At 44.0% G+C, this 16,987-nt stretch overlaps 1 pseudogene; it reads left to right on the forward strand.

Moving 5' to 3' along the window:
- The first annotated feature begins 318 nt into the window (after positions 1-318).
- Positions 319-5,843, forward strand: LOC101762183 (annotated as a pseudogene).
- The last annotated feature ends 11,144 nt before the right edge of the window (positions 5,844-16,987 follow it).

Below are 16,987 nucleotides of genomic sequence, written 5' to 3' on the forward strand. Positions count from 1 at the left end.
AGGAGAGCGCTGCGTCGCCGTGGTAAGAGAAGAACAGAACTACGAAAGGACTAGTTTGTAAAATATAGGGCCACAAATAGGGGTTTTATGAAAATAATTGGATCGCGATTCGATCCAATTTAGGAGGTTTTATGTAAATAATCGGTCGCGGTTATTACACAGGATCCGTTTTAGGGGGGTTTGTTTAAATAATCGGATCACGATTAGTAATCGCGATTTAGTTTAGGGAATTTTATGTAAATAAACGGATCGCGGAGAACAACCACGATCCCAATGAGAATTTAATTTGCAAATTTTGTGACCGCCGTCCACTCTGCGATGCGACCTGCCCCGCCGGCGGACGCCCGGCGTCTCCAGCAAGCCCGCGGGAGCCGCATTGGCTTCCGGATGGATAACCCGTTCGACGCGAAGGTGCTCCAGGTGCCGTCGTCGGCAGACGACGGCAGCTGGTGGCAGCGACGGGAGGCTACGCAGGACGGACCGTCCGACGGTGGTAGTCGGCATCCGAAGGGGAGAGTATGCATACGATCTGGTAACGCCCGCCTCCTCCCCTTGCCATCAGTGCCGTCTATTTGGTTCTTTCCACATGTTCAGTCATGATGTTCATTTTTTTTAAATGATGATGAACTTCGTCAAGGGGAAGTCTTTCACCCCTGATATGTTGGTAGGCATAGTTCGAGCAATCAGTTGCTGTTTATGTTTTAATAGTTTGAGACTAATATTTAGGCTCATATATAGCCAAATCATTTGAATTCTGGTCTTATGCTGCACAAAAATAGGGAATAGGGAAATTTTCAAGTGTCAGCAGTTACTGACTGAAGCAGTGAAACTAGTTAGGTTCAGCAACCAATATCTGATGATCATGGTGGTTTGTAGTACTAACGATGGTTTTATGGCATATAATTAAACCTTTCCTGTTGAAGTTTCAACTCATACAGGCTTTTCAGACTTTCAGCTTCTCAAGCTATATCAAACTCCAGAAGAAAGACAGCTAGATGAGTTTTCAGCGTTATGGTTATCTTTTCTAACTTCATGTATTTTAAATCACTGTGTATATGAATATACGATCATTATTTTGCCATCTTCCTAATAGCTACCCCATTGTGGTCCACCTCAGAGCATAAAGCTTATTGTAATTAATAAAAGAATTAAAGCAAACTTGGGTGAAAAGTAAAGGCCTGTTTGGAAAGGGGTGTTAAACTTTAACACCCCACTTTTAACAACTTTTTTAACACATTGGCTCCCAAACAGGAGTGTTAAAAGGTTGTGTTAAAGTTTAACACTCCCAATTTCATAAACACATCAATGGGGTATTAAAATTTGATAAACTTGGTCCCCCTCTCCACTCTTTCCCTAATTGCCCCCCTTTCTCTCTCCTCCTCTCTCTCCTCCCCGCCGCCTGCGCATCCTCCCCTCCCGCATCGCATCCTCCCCGCCCGCCGCCATCTCCTCCCGCCGGCCATCCATCCCGCCCACAGGTCCTCCTCTCTCTCCACTCCCTCTTTCTCACATCCTCTCTCTCCTCTCAGAGGCAGCGGCGGGCGGCCGGGAGCAGCAGTGTGGCAGCAACGTCTGGGGGGGAGCAGCGGGCACAACAGCGGCCGGGGGGGAGCAGCGCGGCAGCAGCGGCTGGGCAGGTGTGGCTTCGGCGGTGAGGCAGGCTTCGACGGTGCGGCTTCGGGGCAGGTGGCGGCTTTGGCGACGGGCGTGGGAGGCAGGAGCAGCGGGAGTGGGCACGGGCGCGGAGGGCGGCTCTGAGCGGCGTCGACGAGTGGCCGCGCGGGAGAGCCGGCAAGCGACTTCTCCTCCACCACCATCGGCCCCTAAGTGCGGCCCCTTCGTCCCCGATCCTCTCCTCTGCCGTCAGGCCCCACGCAAGATCTCTTCCGGCGCAACTCCTCCCGGACCGGCCCCCGCGGGACCTCCTCCGGCCTCCTCCCTCCGGCGCACCTTCTCCTGGACCGGCCCCTGCAGGACCTCCTCCGGCCTCCTCCCTCCGGCGCACCTCCTCCTTCTGGCACCCCTCCTCTGGCCTCCTCTGGAGCACCTCCTCCCTCGAGCACCGGCCGGGTGCCCCAGGAGCACGGCCGCTACCTCACAACGCCGTCGGGTGGCCTAGGAGTAATGAGGGGCAATATTGTCAATTTCAACCTAAGATGTTAAAGTTTAACAGACCATCCAAACACCCCAATTTGTTAAACTTTAACACTCCATTTGAGGATAGTATCCAAATAGGCCCTAACAATACTTGTGGCAGATGAAAAACAAGATAAATCTTTTGACTGCAGTAGTTTATCTTGTTTTGGTATTTGAAAGTACGGAAGGCAGGCTTGCCACTACAGATCGTTTCATACAATTCTTGCACATTTGCATACTTACTCCATCTAGTCCAAAATGTAGGTCGTTTTGGCTTTTCTTGATACATAGATATTGCTATGCACTTAAATATAGGGTTATGTCTAGATTAGAAAAGTCAAAACGACCTACATTTTGAAACAGATGGAGTATTTTCTTTTTAATAGGCATATATGAACACTTACTACAAGAACATACAACTAGCCACATACTAACCCAATTTGACCATAAACAGATTGGTGGGTCCTTGTCATGTTGCTACTTGTGATAGTACCAATCTATTGAAATCTTTGTGCATCTTTTCTCTATTGAAACCTTTGTCTCAAAACTAGATTACTACATGGTGAGACTGTCAATCTGTCATCCTGGGTGTGCTGATGTACTTCCCCCTTTAGCTCTTAAATATTCCATGCACAGTTTTAAAAAGAAAACCTACATTTGGCACCCCTTAGTATTTAATGTTTGCTATTGTCCCCTAAGGAATGATTTTTTGGTTGTCCCTGTTAATTACTATTTCTAACTGTGGAATGCAAGGTACAATAGAATATACAGGTGATGGATCTGTTTGTATCTTTGGGCATCCGGCTTCGAAAACACACAGAGGAAACTGGAAGAGTTGCTCTTTAAACTTAGGCAAGTATTGAAATAATCTCTCGAATCAGCCTTTGTTTTTGAAGACCGTAGTTGGACATGCAATGGTCAAATTGTGTTGAATTTAGTTTATATTTTTTGAGTTTTTTTATTAAATAGAGATCCAATACAAAACGAATATATTATTGCTGTCTGTTTATTCTGCTGGTATCTGGCCTATTCTTCTTCAATTGTAAAAACCTAGTCAGCTATCTCACAAAAGTCTTACATGAAACAAATGGTGTCGCTGCAAGAAATGTTTCAACTTGGCGCGGTACCAGCTATCTTGCACCTCTGGTTGGAGCCTTCTTAGCTGATTCGTATCTGGGGAAGTACTGGGTAACCCTAATCTCACAATCTTTGTTCTTGCTATGTGCTAAATTTGACCTGTACTGTAATTACTGTAAGTGGTAACATTTATGTCAGTACACTATCCTCAAGAAGAGTGAACTCAGACCCTTATCGAAAGTTTGAAACAAATAATTTAAGAGATCATAACTATATTTGAAGAGTCGTAATTTTATGTCAGTCACATAATATAATAGTATTGTGGCATTAATATAGACAATATAAGAGTTAGTTTGGATTAACCATTCCCCATGTGGGTTGGAGGGGATTGAGGGGGAATGAACTAATATTCCCCTCAATCCCCCTAGTCCCCTCCAATCCACATGTGGAATAGGACATCCAAACAAGCCTAGAAGCCTCTGGTTTCTCGGAGTACAATTTTCAATCACACTTACCTGCTTGTAGCTTAGCGGTTGCACTGACCTCAGTAGCACCTCAGGTCCCGAGTTTGAATCCCCGTGGGAGCGAATTTCAGGCTGGGTAAAAAGAAACATGACTCGTTGGTCTCCCTAGTCGGCATGGGTGAGACCGACATATGGTTGGCGGGCCCTCGTGTACTGGTCAAGACCCAAACCACAAGGGCTGAATTATCCATGTATGAGGGGTGCCAGTACCTTCTCAACTAGGCTCCGGTTGAGCTCTTCTTGGAGAAATATCGTGGAGCGGTCTTTCCCCCACGAGCCAGGTTTGTTAGTATTAGATGTGCATTCAACATCCGAGCTCGAATTTCTTACCGTGTTATCTTCTGTTGCCCCTATCCTGTTTATTTAGGGAATGGGGATGTTGATTCTGTCAGCAGCACTTCCGTTAATCTCTAGTTCTCTACTGGTCCCCATATTCTGTTTTCTTGGACAGATATAGTATCATATCAGTTCATCATAGTTTGTTGGCTTGTACATGGTTGTTATAGGTTATGGTGCACTGAACCCTTGTATTACGTCCTTTGGTGCTGATCAATTTGATCATACTAATGAAGAGGAAAGAAACAGAAAGAGCTCTTTCTTCAGTTGGCACTATTTTGCACTCAGTGCTGGCTCGTGTGGGTACAAGAACATGAAGGCTGGCTCTGGGGTTTTACCATCACGGCACTGTTTGTGGCTCTAGGTCCAAGTATTTTTCTCTTGGGCTTTCCTGTACATAGATTTCAGAGAATTGGAGCAAGCCCTATGACAGGAGTATCACAGGTTGTTTTTTGCAGCTATCCGCAACTTCAATAAAGATTTACCCCAAGCGATTTTTCACTTCTTTATGAGCTTCCTGAGCAAGGTTTATCGATTGAAGGAAGCAAGAAATTAAAGCATACAGCCGGACTTAAGTAACATTCTATTATGATATTTCATTCCATACACTTGCATTGACTTAAGTTTGCATTTCCATATAAGTTTACTTAGAAAATTTTAAATATATATGACCATTTGAGATTATTCTAAACCTATATTTGAAACCATGAAAGGAAAAGGATTTCTTGCACTTGGTAGTACCGTATTCTAGAGTCTACAGTCCATGTGTTGAAACTATAGGAATGTATTTGATTCTGCTTTGATTTGCCTGTACCATATGACACGGTATGCATTTGTTATGCTTCTACAGTTCAAACTTATGTCAATACAAAGGACACAAGAAGATACCCAATCAACCTAAAGGGGTGTTTGGATAACCTTCGTTAAACTTTAGCACCTGTCACATCGGATGTTTGGATATTAATTAGGAGTATTAAACATAGTCTAATTACAAAACTAATTGCACATATAGAGTCTAATTCACGAGATGAATCTATTAAGACTAATTAGTCCATGATTTTGACAATGTGGTGCTACAGTAACCATTTGCTAATAATGGATTAATTAGCCTTAATAGATTCGTCTCGCGAATTAGACTCCATCTGTGAAATTAGTTTTGTAATTAGCTTATATTTAGTCCTTTTAATTAGCATCCGAACATCCGATATGACCCTGATAAAGTTTAGCACCTCGTATCCAAACACCCATTTCCACAGATTAAAAAAGAAAATTCATAGCGCAACCAAGTGTATTTCTCAATTCCAAGCAGTGATCCTCTTTTTCCTCTTGCAGATTTTTTGATAAAGCTGCAGTTGTGGTATCATCTGATTGTGATTCTGTTGGCCTGCTTGAATCATGGATAATGTGTGTACTGTGAGTCAAGTGGAAGAGCATAAGATTCTGATTAGAATGCTGCCTACCTGAGCCACAATGATATTCTTTTGTACAGTCCTGGAACAGATGTCTTCGACCTTTATAGAACAAGGTATGGTAATGGACAAACACATCGGCTCTTTTGAAATACCTGCAGCATCCTTCCAATCTGTGGATATCAGATCTGTCCTTGTTCTCGTTCCAGTCCATGAAAGAATCCTTGTTCCGGCATTTAGAAGATTTGCTGGCATTTCAAATGGCATTACGAATCTTTAGCGGATGGGGGGCGCTTACAGATTGCATGTGCCAAAGGTTAACGTTGACATCGCTTTTTACCAGAGTCAACCAATGAGATAAGGTTCTGACAGCCGATGGACTTGTAGAAGAAAGTCTGTTGATGATCCTGTGATGACCAAGGACAGATGACCAGTTCTAGATGCCGATAGAAGCCGAGGAGAAGCCGATCCGAAGGAGAATCAATTTCACCAAATAAGGGAAAGCGTGGAGGTTTATCTTTAGTAGTTTTAGATGCGTTTGTAACGGTCCATGTCTTAACCAACTAGGATTTTAGTTTGCTCTAGGGTATAAATATAAACCCATAAACCTTGTATCGAATAAAATCACTAATCAATCAATACAACCTTTCGACACCGCGTTGCTAAAATCTTAGGTTTAGGAGTAGAGTCTGCATCAGCTTCGATCTCAGGCGAGCTTGTAAGTACCGTCACCCGGTCATTACGTTATCTGTATCAGAACTTTCCAGGCATCATCCACTATTCTAATCTCTTATCGTGTGGCTAGTTATCGAGTTGCTTAGATTGCAAGTACAACTTTTTAGGCTTTGTCCAAAATTCTATTTGACTTCGATGTTGCTCATAATTATCGAGTTGTTTGGTTTGATTAAGTTGTATCGTATCGATCTCTTAGTTTTATCAAACGCTCATAGTTATCGAACGGCTTAAATCTGATTAGGTCGTTCTTATCGGCTTCCTAGTCTTGTTTAAACGTTCACCAATTATCAGATCGTATCGGCTCGTTAGATCTTGCATGCTTTACTTATTTTACATATGCTAGGTTCGATAGATCTTTACCCTTGCCCCTCACATTGCTAGCCATCGGATACTTAACATCAACATGCTACCATTGAGAGCCGATGCATCGGCTGGGTATCATACATATCTCTCAGAAACGTGACAACGTTATGGAGCCTTTAGCTGTGCATACGAGGCCTTGCTACCGCAAGCTAGTATGTTACGTTGGTGGGTCGAAGTTAATGCCCTCTCAGTCATAATGCCTTGGTTATCCAATCTACATCTCATGATATTAATTAGATCCGTTAGCTTAATCGGCTTCTAAGTGATAGGCAAGAGATCTTTGCTACCGTGCTTTAAGCTTTTAGATTAATAGATTGAAGTTAATACCCTCCCAGTCTCGGCCGTACTGTTTTGGTTAAGTCCAATCTACGTCTCATGACACTAATTAAATCTGTTAGTTTATCTTACATGTGTATAGTTAGCACGGGCTCCTTTTATGGCTGTTGTTTTACATTGCATCTATTTTAGCCCGTCGGCTCATATAGCCTATGGCACATATCATTAATGTTCATGTTTTATTTGCACCATATGATTACATTTGAAACCTGGCTGTCATGGTGTTTATTCAGAGTAACGCTTATTAATGAGCTCGAAGACTTAGCCACCTATCGGCTCAGGAATTTAATGTTTCCCTTATCAATTTCAGATCAAATTGACTGGCACGTCTTGCACCTTCGTGAGTCGATTTGGAACCTACACTGGAATTAAGCAAATCTTCTAGATCCTCCGTGTTGTTCAACACAGAAGCATGAAGTTCAGATTTTACCTTAACAATTATGTGCACCGTGAGATGATTTTCTCTCGTACCGGTGTTCATCGCCGGAGGGGGCAATCGAGAGTGGATCCCTGATAACTTGAACGAAGCGCATTTGGATCGGTTTTACTGGGTTATGGCTGGGCTCAGTTTCCTGATTCTGGTAGCCTTTATGTTCTGTGCAATAAGGTACAAGAACAAAAGGGCTTCCTGAAGTCCGTTAATGTGTCAATATTATAATGGCAAACAGCAATCTTTGGTTTGGTTTACATGTACGCCACACTGTCAACATCAAAACTCTTACACTTGTTATTTCGGTGATGCATGTGATCTTCGTCGTCCGTTTACCCTCACTTCTCAGTTATCATATCTTTTGCTACAGATGTGAGAAATGCACTCGCGATTCGTTCTCTCTTCCAATTTCAGTATACCACTCGCAATCGGAATAGGTGCTTTGCATTTTCCAGGTATTACCCCGATGGTTTAATATTTTCCATGAGTCTGTTTGAGCTAACTAGTTATAGCTCTTCTTTATAGGAAGTTTGTGCTAACAAGAGTAACAACCAAAAAGACTCGGGCCTACTAACGACAGAGGAATTTTTTTATTTTTATATTTAATTTTTACGATTTTGCAAAAATAATGTTGGATAAAAATTGCAGATATAGACTTATACAGCCGGTAGACGTTTCAAACGGCAGTCACTAACCCAAAAAATAATTAAAATTGTTACCGCCATTTGAACCGACGGTAGCTTACGTGTCACGTGATGTGGCAGGGGCCCTAGAGCTTACCGCCTGATGAAACGGCTAAAGCAGTTTGAAACGGCGGTAAGTGCCCACCCCCTTCTTCGCCGCCACGCCGCCGCCGGCACTCCTTCTTCACCAGCCATGCCGCCAGTGTCGACAGTTTGGAGGCTAGCTGTCGGCGTAGCTATTTTAAACGGCTATAACTTCGTGTAATTTTTTTATTTCATGATATTTTTCCTTAGTTATAAAAATATATAAAGTTAGATTGGAAACACTAAATATTCGAATATATCATTATTGGTTTGAATATGAAATTACAAATTTTAGAGAGAGAGCGCGCTTCGAGAAAATATTGAAAATTGAACTACTTCCGGGCCATGGAATATATAGCTGTTTCCAGCAAAATTACAACACATGAAAATAAAATTCATGCAAAACATACGAACACCGATGACTCTAGACTAAACAATAGATTGCAGTGGCATGTGCGGCACGGATGGCTATCCTAAACATGTGTCGTTGCTAAACCAAACACGCCTTAGGTAATTGAAATAGTTGGGGATAGAGCCATCTCTACTTATAGTAGAATTGGCTTTGCGAGAGCTGGGAGGACCCAGCCTCATAGTATCCAGCACTCCGAGAGAAATGCGGTGACAGTGGGCAATCCTTGTTGTGGTGTAGGGGTACTTGCACCATGGATCGGTACAAATCGGGTCACGTGCGATGTTAACCGCCTAAGGATTTGCATCAACTTCAGCTTGAAGATCTTTCACCCTACGCTCGAGGTCAAAGATCTTGCACTTGAAGTAGTGGATGTACTCTTAGGTTGGCTCAGGAAGTGGAGGATCGACCCACTTCGCATAGCGGCAGTTTCCTTCATCGAGATAAGACTGATCATGATGTTAGTTTGTAGCACGAAAAGTTTAGCAAGAGTAAGGAAGTAATAACATGACTCACCAAGCCATACGGGCATCGAAAGAAACGCCGGCTTCCATCACCGTAGTCATCAAACAGCTGCATGATGCAACCCATGCCATGGTGACACATTGGCCACGCATCATGACAGTCGTCATAAGACTTAAGGCAGTTTGGAGGGACGTAGTTAGCCCTATCATATAGAAGGAAGTCGTCGAGGGGTTCCTCATACTCGGTTGGGCCAAAAGAACCTGGCCACGTGATGGTGGGAATAAGAGCATCCTCTCCTCTTCCCCTCCTTCCACGACCTCTCCCTCTTGTGGATGCCATTGTTCTTCCTCCTGCTCAGTGGTATGGAAAGATACGGGAGAGTGAGGTCCATATAAGGAGTGTTGAGATGGACATGCACTATGCCCCCATTTGTTTAGTACCCCATCGTGTTCAATCATCCTGAAAAAGCTTAGATATAGGCTTTGCAGGAGCAGGGACGTAGGGCTCAGTATGGAGTCCCATCTGCCTAAGAAAGCTCCTTTAGGGTCCTTATAGTCTATTGTGTAGGCTTTTTAGTGACGGTTCACATCAATAGTGGATTAGCATTATTTGAGTACTGTACTGGCAGCAGAGCAACATAATGGCAATAGGGTGGAATTTGAGTACTTGAAGCATCGAGATAAAATATTATCACAGTACAAACAATAGTACAATGGCATGTGAGGTGCCCAACATAACAAACCTAAAGAGCACCTTGCCTAGGATAAAATGCCTAAGGTAATATAAATTGGTGGATCACAACTAATATTTTACCGGGTGAACCGGGGAAGTTTCCATATCCTCACTTTTTTGGAGGAACATTCTCCATCCTGCTTCTTCATGTTCTTCTGTCGCTCTTCTTCCTAGAGGAGTTGCGCCTGATGAGCTTCGAATTCTTCCTCCTACCGTTTCAGTGTTGCCTCTCGAGCACCTAACTGCTCGCGCCACCTCTGCAGTTCATCTTCATTGTCCTTCAAACATATCTGTTGTTGGTAGATGTGTCGCTCTTGCTCAAGCCGAGCAAGACATGCCGCCTCTCGAGCCTCTGTATGCCTAGCATAGTACTGGCCTTTGGTCTCTAGCTCCACTGGGATTATGCGCACCTCCCCTACGGGTCTAGTGTCGATCCATTCCATAAATGTGCAATCCTGCATGTTGATTCGTGATTAGTTGTAGGTACCGGTACAAAGAAAATATATTTAAAATATTTATGAACAGACAGACCTTAAAATTATCGTCAATGTCGGAACACTTGAAGTACCTACACCCCTTCTTTCCCTGAGGTAATCGATCCTCCCATACTTGCGACCACGCACGGAAGCCGCAGTGGCATTTGGGGCGCTCATTCCATAGTGGAATCCCATTTTAGTCATCCCTCCACGACACCATTTTTTAGAGGGACAAACAACCTCACTACAAGTGTTGCATTCGGGTTCAATAATGGTAGTAGTGCGTTTGAACGTTGCCTGGATGTCTGTTATATAGAATGCTAGTGACATGGTCCGTCCATCATGGTAAAGGAAAAGAACATGCATGGACATTATAGTTTATACCAGCCTACCTACCAAAGTCTTTGCACCAACCTACATAACATAGTCTGCAAATGAGCACACATTATAGTCTACAGCATCATACACACCATAGCCTGCACCGGCCTGCAAAAGATAAAGAAGGCCCTATGGACTAAATGTGTCCTTGTTTGTGACGCACAGCACCAGCACCACGTCTCGTGACCCGTTGCGCTGCTCAAGTCTGCAGCTGGTCGTACGTAAAGGGCTTCAGAGGGGCAACCTCGCGAGCCGGACGTCCTCTGCAACTGGTGTCGCAAACTCCTGGGTGGAGCCCTGTGTCGGAGGCACTGGCGCTTCACCCAACTGCGAAGGACCTATCTCCTCAGTGTTATAGCTGAAAAAGGACTTCACCCAGTTTGTACTCATCCTCTGCATATCGACTTCTACGGACTCGTCATTGGTCCCTCCGTAGCCTATGTACGTTGTGATCGAACCAAGAAGTGTTATTGTCAATTTTGATCCGTATTAGTAATGGAATAGAATGCACGTATTGATGACGCACCTACATTGTCCACACAGAGTCCACGTGAAGATGGTCCTCTCGCACTAAGTCCTCTGAAGTGCTGCGGCATTGTGTCATGAAATTATAAGTTAGTACGGCCAATTAGAGTAGAATTGGTGAATGGAAAATGAGAAAGTAAGGACCACATACTTGTGGGGGTGTGAAAGACTGTGGACCCGGTGCATAAGTGGAAGGACCTGGTTGAGCTGCTGCCCAAGACGGTGCATGTGGAGGAGTACACGCCCCGGGGGAGGTTGCATGTGCTTGTACTGCAGAAGTCGACGTGTGGTACGCTAGTCGTGTGGGTGCAGCAGAAGATGAACTGGGGTGCTGCGTAGGTGGTGCTGAAGATGAACTGGGGTAGGTAGCCCGTGGTGGAAGTAGAACATCGGCGTCACCACCACGGCAGCTGACGGCCCGCTGAAACCTAGCACACAGGGTCATGATCCTCCTGTACATCAACTCGTGCTCTTGCGGGTTCATGTGCATGTAATTCTCCACGCCGGTCCACGCTGTCGCCTCAACTGCTGCAATAACGTCGTACTGATGACAATTACATAGTTCAAGTTGGGCACAAAATAATCCGTACAAAGTGCAACATAACCCAATACAGTATGAGTAGCAAATGATGGAGAAGCGTACCGCGATGTCGTAGTAGCTTCCTGGATTCCTCTAGCATATGGTGTGCAACAAAGCAGGGAGGTTATCATATGATGCTTCTTATGTACCCCACTTCATCTCTAACGCCTTCTGCTTGGCTCGGTGAGCCTTACTGTAGCTAATTTTGTACTTGAACTTCTCCTCTATGGCACAAATAATTGACTTGGGCTCATAGGTAGGATTCTCGACTATCTGAGGATACATGTATTGAGCAACAAAATCAGCTGTGAGGTTGCGGTATTGTGCTTCCAATTCATCCAGCACGCATTCGTGCTCCACCTATCTAGTCACCTCCCAATAATCCTTCCACTTGACACACGTCATATATTGTCGGGCTGCTCTTCACCACCTTGAACTGTCGTTGCAAATATAAAGTCGACCATCGCTTTATAGCTGCCTTCACCTCATCCCCACTAGGGTACAAAGCACCGACACAAACCTCATTTTGCCTGTACTATCCAAGGGATATTTTCCCCTTCATTGACTGTTAGGTTCGAATGGCCATAACTTGACCAGTTCTATGGGATAGGATTAGCATTATTCTCATCCAACGAGTCATCATCCATGGCACGAAGGTGCTCTTCTCCTTCCCTCTCTACCTGCTCAACTAACCTAGGGATGTGTTCCCCTTCATCGGCCTCGCCATTTGGCTCATGGGGTGCCTCTTCATCCTCTGCATCTCCTTCTTCTACCCCTTGTTATCTTCTTCAGTTTGCCCATCGGTAATATCCAGACCTTCCTCACCTCTAACTTCCCCACCACCAACTTATTCTTGCAACTGACTGCTAGACCCAATCTTCTGGAACACTTCAACAAACAATATCAACGGTAAAACCACGCTCAATAATAGCATTTTACATAGGTCCTCCAGTTTTGCATTCCTTCAAGCGGCATCAACTCCCAAAATATTATGTCAGTTCGAAACCTCACTACAGTTCTAACAGACAGCTCAACTTGATCTCTATCAAGCTTGAAAGCCTTAAATAGTCAGTGGCATATTGATGCTCAAGTCCTCTCTCTTGCTCTTGGTACTTGTTTCCAGAATGACTTAAATTCAGATAAATCTACCCCTTCTGAATCATATCTAAGCTCCTTGGGACCATAGAACACTAGAAAAAATAAACTATCCGACATGCCTGTCAATATACACGACATGAACAGATATTATTACTAAATGTTATTAATTTTAACTAACTCCAACAACACCTACATTTAGAAAACTATATAAAATTATAACTCATGCATTGCTAATAATATTAATTTTAGAGTTATCTAATATATCAACAAATTAATTTTACTTTACCCTGTCAATATACACGACATCAAGAAAGATCATTACTAAATGTTACTAAATTTAACTAACCCTAATCACACCTACATTCCGAAAAACTATATAAAGTTGTACACGACACTAACAAACATTATTACTAAATGTTATTATTACTAAATGTTATTAATTTTAACTAACCCCCAAAACACCTACATTGTTAATAAATATATAAAATTATAACTTGTGCATTGCTAATAATATTAATCTTAAAGTTATCTAAATATATAAACAAATTAATTTTACTTTACCCTGTCAATATACACGACACCAAGAGAGATCATTACTAAATATTAATAAATTTAACTAACCCTAATCACACCTGTATTCCGAAAAACTATATAAAGTTATACATGACATGAACAGACATTATTACTAAATGTTATTAATTTGAACTAACCTCAAAAATACCTACATTCTGAATAACTATATAAAATTATAACTCGTGCATTGCCAATAATATTAAGCTTAAAGTTATCTAAATAAATCAACAAACTAAATTTACTTTAACCAAAATAACTAAGCTAAATCCACTATACCGGCAAACTAATATTTGTCTATGTCTCATATGTACACCTAGATTTGATCTAATACTTAACACTGCACCATTTATAAATCATCGACTACTACATCTATTAACTACGAGTTAAGATAAACTGCGATATTTCAAATAATAGCTGAAGTGAAGCGCAGATCCAGCAGAGCTTCGCTTCAATCTCCACCCTCCTCCTCTCCCTCTCTTCTCCCCTCCTCTCCTCTCCTCTCCTCTCCTCCCTCGCTTTCTCTTCTCTTCTCCCCGAATGAACCAGCGCGCTTCTGGCCCGACCTCGGCCGTTCTTCGCGTTTTAAAGGGTGGGGTAGCCTACCGCCAACTGATTCGGTGGGATCTTCCCGCTCCTGCCGTTTGAATCGGCGGAAGGCTGTTACCGCCGCTTCATCCGGCGGTAACCAGCTACCGCCGTTTCATCCAGCGGTAAGTCTGTGGGTCCCTCGATCGCCAGGACTCCGTATGCTGCCTGCCGTTTCAGACGCCGACAAGCGGTTCGCCCCGCTACCTCCTAACCTGGCACCACGGTGTCTTGCTGACGTGGCGTCCCGTTTCCGATTTTTTTTATTCGTTGCACAGGTACCGCCGGCTGAAACGACAGTCTTACCGCCGGTTGAAATGGCTGTACATCCGGCGGCATACGTCTGTATTTGCTTTTTTTTCCTCTGCTATTTATTTCTGCAAAATTTAAAAAAAATATAAAAATAAAAAAACATCAACGATAGAGACACAGAGTTAAGCGTTGGGCCGAGGCTTTTCAATCCTTCAATTTTGTAGCCAGATGGGCCTTCTACTTTGCCTAGCGCATCTCATTGTCGTTGTCGTCGGTTGGACTTTGGTGATGACATAATAGCCCATGACGTCCTCGGTGGCGGCACAGCCGCTGCCAGTGCCGGCAACGCGCGTCGGCCTCCGTTCCCAGACGACACGAGGGCGCGCGCATCGACTCGTGTCGTCTGTCGTGGAACCCGGAAACGTGCATGTGCGTGGATCGAAGCGCACCGGGCGGAGCGGGGAGGAGGAGGGATGACGGGTGACGACAGGCATCGCAACCGTGTGCTCGGCGGCAGCAGGTGCTAGCACTAGCCCGAGCACTAGCACTAGGCCCTAGCACGCCTCCCCCAGCACCGGTGGCCGCGCCGAGACGGCAAGGGCACCGCCGCTGCCGCAGCGGGACGCCGCGCTCGAGGAGAACAGAACCAAACCGTACAGGCTGCGCCGCAACCGCCGTGCCGCGGAAGGGAATCCGTCAGCCGGCCCGGCCGCGGAAGCAGGCGCGCGCGCACACGGTCTCCCACGCGCGGTTTGAACCCATCTTCGCCCGCCTCGGAGCCCGCGACCTGACGAGAGAGGTGGCAGTTGGTGGATAAATTTACACCTTTCTTTTTTTTCCAAACTTTAGCATTTTTTTCCCTCCCTTTAGCATTACGCAGAAAAAAGATTCCTCATCACATTAAACTTGCGGTACATGCATGGAGTACTAAATGTAGATGAAATTAAAAACTAATTGCACAGTTTTGTTGTACTTTGCGAGACGAATCTTTTGAGCCTTGTTAGTCAATGTTTGAACAATAATTCACAAATACAAACGAAATGGTACAGTTGCGCATTTATAGCAAAATGCAAATTTTGTCACTCCCAATTTGGGAACTAAACAAGACCTTAAGCTCGTTTGGATTGTTTAGATTAGGAATAGTGATTATAATAATCTGAATTTTACATAATAATAATTTAATATATTTGAATTCTAAGATTATGATATGTGTGGATAGGGGATGGGGTTTGGAGTTGTCGTATAATTGTAATTCCAATTTATAATCTCCAAATAACTAAAAATAAATACTCAACGCGTCTTAAATTTATTGTAGAGCTTAAAAAAAGAGAGAAAGACTTCCAAATACATGCGGATCCTTTTTAATGACCTGCCGATAACAAGAAACCCACTTCAACTAAATCCTCAATCATCCAATCATGTCAACTCGGGAATAAATGAGCAATTGTTCAAATATGTCTAGAGAGTATTATATTTGATGATAAATTTTGAATGGTTAGACATATTATATCTCACGACAAAAGGGAGCGATTGACTTAGTATTTTGTTTTGATTAAGTTTTGATACAACTTAAATATGAATAAGTCGATTTTATTAAATTACTCCGAAACATTCAGAAGTATCTTTGGAAGTTATCCATGGCCAACAGCAAAGGTACTGCTGTCACTCGTACATAAATCATTGAAAAGTTACAATCTACTCCCTCTTGCTACAGTTACAAATGTAAGTCCGTTTCCAAAATAACAATTTGACTTCCAGTTTTTTTTATAAAAGAATATGATTTTCGGAATGTAAGTCCATGACCAGCACCAAATGTCAAGGCCCCCCTAAGCCATGTAAATTTCCAGTAAAAAATTTATATTTTGAAACTTTAACACTACTGCCCCATAACAAAGTAAAATTCGAAATTCTAACTCCACCTTTGGTTACTTGTTGGGATCAAGTAAAAAAGAAGTTTAACCGGCTAAAATCCTAAAATTACCTACATTTGGAGTCGGCCTAGAGACCAAAAGTGACATACGGCAGATTATTTTCCTATTAATATGACAATCCGTGGATCAAAATAGAAACATGAGTACAAGCAAAGCAAGTTGCAGACCGAAATGAGAAGAAAAGAAGCGCACCAACCCTTTAGTTGTATTGTACTGTACTGTACAGTATAAGCACATAGCAGTAGAAGTATACCCTGCGTTCGAGCTCGTCCGATCGCTTTCGATCGACGACGACCAGCTCACTGATCGAAGACCACCGCCGCGCGACAAGGGTGCGTGCGGGTCACTCCGTGGATATACCCTACAGTTGCATAATGCGTCATGGTGTTTAGCTGTTACTACTGTTACTCGCGTACGTATGCGACTGTGGTCTGTGGATGGCCGCCCACTGTTCCGGGTCGCCATGGTGACACCGGCTCCACAATCCGGGCGCCCAGCACATGCCTCGGTGAATCAGCGAGTCCCCCATGCTGCATGCATGCATGAACGACGATGATCCATCGATCAGCTGTTCATCACTCGGAGCGGAGGTCGGCGCAAGTGTGCCGTACCACCGCGTACGCGCGCCGAAGAGGCAACGCAATCGACTCCCTGGCGCGAGTGCGCGCTTCTACCGCGCTGCCGGCAGGCGGCACCGGGGAACACCAATCTGTCCAAAAGAGCATCAGCTGTTTCCTCAACGAAAGGGGGAGATCAGCCCGCTACAAAATTGGTGTTCCAGTCGAGGGACCAGGCTAGCCGATGGCGCCGAACTCAAACTCCGTAGGGCGGGGAGAGTAGGTGACGTTTGATGCCCCAACAGCCCAAAGC

This window comes from Setaria italica, chromosome IX (assembly GCF_000263155.2).
Source record: "Setaria italica strain Yugu1 chromosome IX, Setaria_italica_v2.0, whole genome shotgun sequence".
NCBI lineage: Eukaryota > Viridiplantae > Streptophyta > Magnoliopsida > Poales > Poaceae > Setaria > Setaria italica.